The following is a 7,503-nucleotide window of genomic DNA, read 5'->3' on the forward strand; positions in this document are numbered from 1 at the left end:
GAAACATAGGTAGTAGGGAATCACTGGAGTGGGAGGGAGTATCATGTGTTAGGTGCTGTCACAGGCTGTGGGGTCGTGGGGGCAGGAAAAGATCGAGTTGGGACTGGAAAAAGGGTTTTGCAATCCCATGGGTGTGGAGTACCCAGCCAGCATTCCAGAAGCAGATTACTCTGGCATGTATGGATTTCATAGGATGTTCTCTATTGTTTTGATCTAGTTCACTCATTTGACAGATACTGCATGTGATTCTCTACATGCAGGATAATGAATGGCAGTAGTGTATAGCCTGTATGTGAGCACGGACCTCATCGTTTAGGGCAGGGAAAGGCATCGCTAAATGACTCTTACAGTGAAGGCACTCAGAGCCTAGCAGGGAGCAAGGCAGTGCCCCGTTAGTTAGTTCATTAGGCACTGAGTGAGGTCCTGAGGAGTCAGCAGGGAACAAAGGCCTTTCTTCCAGAGAATTCATATTCGATTGCTGAGAAGAAAAATGGATCCCTGTATGGTAACATGACCCCTGTATGGTGAACAACATAAGAAAGGTCTAAATAGATTGTGGGAGGCAGAGAAATTAGTTCCAGCTGGAGGGTGAGAAGATACGTATTTGAGGTGGGCCTGAAGGATGGGAGGGGCTGGCCATGCCATCAAGGTAAGAGCTTGTCACTTGGAGGCTCCAGTGTGGCCAAGGGCCCTGCCTCTGTCTGGGACAGTGAACTATAGTTCTGAGAGAACGGGTTCTGAAGCCAGACTGCCCCCGTCAGCTGCCTCCACCACCCCCAGCTCTGGGGCCTTGGGCAAACTACTTAGCCTCTGTGAGCCTTGGGGTGCCCATCTGTAAACTAGGGATGATGTTATCAGCGCCTGTCTCCTAGAGCTGTTGTGGGATTTAAATGAATGTGTGGTTAATGGTCTGAGCATGTACTCAGGGTATGGCAGCCATGATTAATAGTCCAGTTGGGCTGGAACCCAGGAGACGAGCTGTGGAAGACACATCTGCCACACTCAGCGGAAGCCAGGTCTAGAAAGTCCTTAAACATGGCAGCTAAGACAGTTAGCCTCTACCCCTGCAGAGGCTGTCGGGAAGATTAATCTGACTGTGAATGGATGAGGAAAGCCCGAAGGGAAGTGAGCACAGGTTGGTGGATGGAGCCACAAGAACAGTCAGGGACCCGTCCTGGAACGAGGGCAGTGGCAAAAGGGATGGAGAGAAAATCGCAGATGCAAAAGGCTTATGGGGATAGAAGATTGGCCCACCTGGAGTGGAAGCAGGCGTGTGACATGGGTGATGCCGTGCATCAAGACAGGAGAGGCACAAAGGGAGCAGGCTGGGGAGGGTGGTTGGTTGGTAAGGATGGTTTTACCTGCGAGGAGTTGGCTGATGCCAGGACAGGGAATGGAGCCCCAGGGCTGGGGTCTGGGAGCAGTTGGGAGGTGCAGGATGGAGGGGGACAGGTAGAGTCTTGGGAATGGATGGGAGGATGAGGCAAAGCAGAACCCAGGGAGGCTCTGGCGGGAAAACCAGAGAAGGCATTCTTGTGGGTTGACCCTGAGCAACGTGCTGAACCCTGAGGCCCTCAGAAGACAATGGTGGCATGTGAAGGGGCCTGGAAAAGCATTCAAGACCCAGGAGGGGAAGGAGGGGAACGAGAGAGAAACAGAAGGGGCTGGGAGACAGGAGAGCACAGGGGTAGGACCCACCCTTTAAAAAAGCTGAGCAAAAGAATGAACTTAGGTGAATGTCAAAGACACAATGTTGAGCAAAAGAGGCCAGAGTACCAAAGAGTATGATTCCATTTGTATGTATTACGTTGGTGCAAAAGTAATTGCGGTTTAAAAGGTTAAAAATAATCGCAAAAATCGCAATTACTTTTGCACCAACCTAATAGTTCAAAACAAGGCAAAACTGCTTATGGTAACAGAAGCCAGGGAAGTACTTGGGGGAGGTGGTGATTGGGGTGAGGCACAAGGGAGCCCAGCCTTCTGGGGTGCTGGGAATGTTCTGTACCTCATCCCGGTGTCACTTGTGACCTGTACATTTCACTGCATGAATGTTACACTTCAACAGACAGACTGATTAACTTCGAGGCAGGAGACGAGCCAGGTGGGTTAAACCCTTCCGTCTTAGTGAAGTGAGTGGGGGAAGAAGGGGGGTTTCTGCACTCTACATGTTAGAGAGAGAAACGAGGAGGGGTCCAAGTTCCCTGTGCCCTGAGATCCGGGAGACGGGCAGGCAAGGTCTCATGCTGCCCTGGGCTGCAGCGTCTGGTCTACGTCTCTCAGATGTGCATGGATTTTAAATGTATGTCAGTTGAAAAATATGCTTATTCTTGATTTGTGTTACTACTTTTTTATGTTTCTTAAAGGAAAAATATTGGGGTGAATCTATTTGGCTGATATATTTCTTTTCTATATATTATACATTTGTATATGTAATACATTATATATATAAAATGTATTATAATGTTAGATACCGTGTTTCCCCAAAAATAAGACCTAGCGGACAATCAGCTCTAATGCGTCTTTTGGAGCAAAAATTAAAATAAGACCCAGTCGTATTTTACTATATTTACTATACTTATTTTCAGAGAAACACTGTGTGTGTGTGTGTGTGTGTGTGTGTGTGTGTGTGTGTATGGGCATATATATTTCTATTTTACTGGATTTGTTCCTCCTGGTTGTACCTTGTCTCCTGATGGTGCAGATTTTCTGTGTTTATGTTCCAGTATTCATGATTGATGCTAGTCTGTTCTCTTTCACTTTCTACACCACTATTTCCCCTAAAATTCCTGGATTTTCTCTCAGCTCTGTAGATGGCACAATGGCTGGAACCTCAGTCTTCACCCATCATGGTCCAGGTATCCAGGCAGCCCCAACCCCACTGTGCTTCCCAGTGCTGTGGCTGGAGGTTGGTGAGCTCACCTCCCACGGTAGCGTCTTCCCACCTCCTCGCAGGCCATTGTGAGCTCCGTGGGCCTATCCACACACTTCCCCTGCTCGGTCGGCATCCCAGGGTAAACGTGCGTCCTGCTAAGGCCTGCCTTGGACGACCTGGAGTCCTACTGCCTACTAGGGAAAAAGATGCTGCATGTGCGAGCCGCAGGCCCCAGTGGCCTAATGGATAAGGCACTGGCCTCCTAAGCCAGGGATTGTGGGTTCGAGTCCCACCTGGGGTAAAGGTGACCTTTTTGGCACACTGCAAAATCCACTCCGCGGCAGTTCGATGGTATTAAAGACCCCCGAATGCGCTGGATCCCTCAGGCGGAAGACAGAAGTATTCGCTGAACGGCACGCCCCTTCCCCCCAAGTTTGTACAGCTTACAGGCCGAGGTTAGAGAGCAGGATTTGTCATGTAGGCCTAGGGTACAGGGTGTGCCCAGGGCCGCGAGATATGACGTAGGCGTGGGCAACACTCAGTCCAGGGCCGGGAATACAAGTCGCGCAGACTCCCTGATCACAAACACAAGGCCCCCGTAAGAAGACGGGCAGGGCTGGGAAGGCGGCACAGAGACTGGGGCCCAGACATATGGAGTACCTGGGTCTCCCTGTGCAGCCCCGGTCTGCGTGTTCCCCGCACCAAAAATGACCGTGGAGGGAGCCCACGCGAACCACCCCAGGTGGGACTCGAACCCACAATCCCTGGCTTAGGAGGCCAGTGCCTTATCCATTAGGCCACTGGGGCACGACAGGGTTACCTGTCCACGTGGTCCCTGATAACGCGCAGCCGCACGCACACAGACCTCACGTTCCCAGCAGGAGAACGGCCGGACCGTGTATCCGGTGACCGGGAAGTAGTACGATCCTGGGGAGCCAGCTGGACAACCAGAGGGTCCACCCGCCATACTACGTAAAAAGCTAGAGCAAGGCGAGGCGATTGGGCAATGCCCGCTGAGACCAAAGGGCGCCCGGCGGATGGCAGGTCCACGTAGAGGAGCGGGCTCCGGAAGGCGAGAGGACGAGGAGGGAGAGCACTGCGAACCCGCAAAAGAAGCTGAGTGGGATTTCTGTGACCCCAGTCACAGAAAGGCACGAGGCACTCGCTCAGAATGAGGCCGACTACGAAGGGACGCAAACAATCTTCTCCTCCCAAGTCACACGCCTTATTTGTTGGGCCACGCGTCAGGTGAATTCCTCTCGGAGGTGGCGGCGCCAGCGACCCGGACCGGGGAGGACCGTGCGTGCCGGGCCACAGGGTGCGCTATATGTGCGGAGAAGGCGGAGCCGGGGTGCAGTCTATATGGCCGGCGTCTGCGCTGGTGCGTCTGTAAGACCCCTAAAGAAGCATCGCGGTGTCCCTGGGCACGCAGGGGTCCGCGTGGTTCAATAAACAAGGCCTCTAACCTCGGATCAGGACATTTACGGTTTGAGTCCCTCCGTGATCGAAGCAACCAAAGCCCAGACCCCTTCCCTCGCCCCAGACAGGAAGCCTCCAGACCCTACCCAGACGGTGTCTCCCCTCACCCGAAATTGGTTGGGATCTTGGACCCTACGCAATAGGGACTCTACATCTGGGAGCTTCCGGGTTTGACGTCATCACGGTGCCACAATTCAAGAGGCAAATGATTCGGCGCCGTGCGCGCGAAACCCCGATGGCCTAACGGATAAAGCTCTGGCTTCCTAAGGCAGGGGTGGGCAGATCGAGTCCCACCCGGAGAGAAGAGATTTAAGTGCAGTACTGTTTAGTACCACTGGTAACCTGTAAGCCGGGTGGGGCTTTTTCTCTTTAATAGCATTTTGTGTGTGTGTGCCTCGGCTGCAATTAATTTGCCCTTTTTAATCAAATTGGACACTTTGAAAGGAAAACTGATATGAGGGCAAATGAGGCCCCACTTCATGTTGCCTCCCAGTTGGTATCCATTCATCTCGTGAAAATAACTGCAAGCTACAAATCCTCTTGCAAAGGAAGCCAGTACATTGTGCGAGTCCACCACTGTAAAGTTAAAAGCAGGCCAGCTGCAGCCCGTGACTCCCTGCCTCCCGAGCTTCCCACTGGAATGGGCAGGGGTAGTAGAGGTGCTGCCCGACTGTATGCCATCAACCCCACTGTGGGCTCTGTCCCCAGTGGGGACAGAGATGGTGCCCGCTGCTCTGTGCAAGGACAGGGAGGGGTGCCAACAAGCGCGTGTGCACGCACATTGGACACGGGACAGTAACTGCCAATCCCCAGAGGAAAAAGATGGCATACTCAAATCGATTGATCCCAGTAGTGTTTTAAAAGGGACTGAGACATATACATTTGATTTTCGCACTTTCCTGTACATGTATGTGTGTATCCTAATCCGGCCAGGGATGTTGTTTTTTTAGCCTTGAAGCACATAGCTCCTGAGGAGATACGGGTGGGCTTTTCAGGTTGAGTATCTCACATTGTGTGCAGTTTGGGGATCCTTATATTTACTCAGAAGAAGCTGTATTGTTTATCAGATTTTCATGTCATTGACTCAGAAAAGTTTAAAAACCAGTGTTTCTTCTGCTTTTGTGAAACAACAAACGAAACAGAACTAGAAATACAGAAGCCTCTTCTCCCTTCTCCAGGGTCTTCCAGAATTTGTCTTCTCTCACCAAGTTATGAATGGCTGCAGTCTCGGGGTCCTGGTCTGCATTACTAAAGCCACTGCTTCTTATCTGGGGTTCAGGCTCCCGTTAACCCTAACCTCCACAGAGCTTATGTTCTAGTGAGAGACAGGACAGTAAACAAGTTAACTAATAAACAGGATGATTCAAAATAAAGAGGGTGATGAGAAACTATTGAGCAGTCAGAAACCTCTGGGTAGAGAACAGCAAAAGTGTCACTGGCCATTTCGTCACCTTCAGACGACTTCTTTAATGTCTTGGCTGATACACCTTCTACCTCATACAGTTGTTGTGAGGAGTAAATGAGATATTTATGTAAAGTGATTAGAACAGTTCCTGGAACATAATATGTGGTCTATAATTCATGATCATTTACTAACATACTAGCTTGCCCTGTTATTCAAGGTTTATGTATGATAATCTCCTAGCTAGATGCATGCAAACCCTGAAGGCTCGCATTTCTTCTCTTTCATGCATCATGAATTCATATTGACTCTAAGAAATGGCAAGCGAAGTGCAAAAGCCTGGGCAATAGAAATATAGTGCTGGCACTCAACAAAGAATCTTCTAGAAACCTCTAGATCTTCCTTATCTTCTGGGGTTAGGAGCTGGTATAGCAAATGCCTGATGGGTGGTGTGGGAGGTGCAGCTAACAATTTGCTGTGGCTGTAACAGGGCAAGAACTGTGTACCAAGAGAGAATCCCACAGCCATGCAGGCTGGGGTAAGGAGACTGCATCTGATCTTGTGGCCAGTGAGAATCCAGGGGAGGGTTTTAAGTAGAGGAGTAAAATGCCCATATTTGCATTTTGAAGATTCCTGTGACAGCAACATAAAGAAAGGTCTGGAGGTGGGTGAGAGTCCAGACAGTGAGACAGCTTAGGGAGAGACGTCCTCATGTGGCTGAGAGAGGAATTACCTTGAATGTAGACAGAACAGTGACACCAGGAGAAGGAAATAGATTCAGGAAATGGAATCTGCAGGACATGGTACCTGATCTGACCTCTGTGGCATGAGGGAGACAAGGAGGAGTCCAAGATGGTGCCCAGGATTTGGGAGATAGTGGTGTCACACTTGGGGACAGGTGGGGATGGGATGAGTACAGGGCTCAAGTCAAAGATAACTGTAGGCTCCCCGAGTGCCTGCTTTATTTTTCCCCAAAATCCACCTACTTTTTCATCATAGTTTCTAGTGTCTGCTTTGGTGTTATGCTTAGAGAAACTCTCCCACCTGGAGATTATATAAATATTCACCTTCAATTTTTCCTGCTGTTTCTTGTTGGATTTTTTTTTAACACTTAAATCTGTAACTGAAATTTATTCTGATCTTTAGTGTAAAAGGATCTGTTCTTACTGTTATACAAATATTTAAGCACTTACACCAGTGCCTACTTAGATTATACAGCAAATACTTAAATGCATAGAGTTATGGACTTTTCAGAACATTCCGTTGTTCCACTGACCTAATCTTTTTTAGCTTTTTGTGATACTTAACGTGAGAGTACTAATTTATAATGCTGTAACAGGTCTTAACTTCGTGACAAAATTTTCTTTTCTCCACATGTATGCTGAAGAGCTGAAGCACAGAAAAGCAGATCCCTGCTGCTACTCGCCCTGCTGTTCCATCCACAATTTCAACCACCTACTGGACAAGTACAAGGGAGCACTCCCTCGCAACCAGTGGTCTGAAAGCAAAGAGGAAGTTCCAGGGAACCAATAGATGACTCCACTTCACCACATCCCAGGGACACACTGTCATTTGTAAGATTTCAGCAGCTCTGAGGGCTCAGTAATTGGCTCCTGTACACCCTGTTCATTACAGCACTGGACCAGCACACACCTGTAGGCTCCCCGTTTCATTTTAACAAAAAGCCCACTTCCAGTGAGGTCACTTCAGGAGTGTAAGTATCTCAACCGCAAAGGAGCACACACACAGC

General features: G+C 49.5%; 2 non-coding genes across 2 annotated transcripts; one reads left to right on the top strand and one right to left on the bottom strand.

Annotated features, from left to right (window-relative positions):
- Positions 1-3,100: 3,100 nt before the first annotated feature.
- On the top strand, positions 3,101-3,173 carry TRNAR-CCU (transfer RNA arginine (anticodon CCU)). Its single transcript has one exon. It is a non-coding gene; the product is annotated as a tRNA-Arg (tRNA).
- Positions 3,174-3,606: 433 nt separating this feature from the next.
- TRNAR-CCU (transfer RNA arginine (anticodon CCU)) lies at positions 3,607-3,679 on the bottom strand. Its single transcript has one exon. It is a non-coding gene; the product is annotated as a tRNA-Arg (tRNA).
- Positions 3,680-7,503: the final 3,824 nt, after the last annotated feature.

Source organism: Rhinolophus ferrumequinum, chromosome 21 (genome assembly GCF_004115265.2).
Source record: "Rhinolophus ferrumequinum isolate MPI-CBG mRhiFer1 chromosome 21, mRhiFer1_v1.p, whole genome shotgun sequence".
Classification (NCBI taxonomy): Eukaryota; Metazoa; Chordata; class Mammalia; order Chiroptera; family Rhinolophidae; genus Rhinolophus; species Rhinolophus ferrumequinum.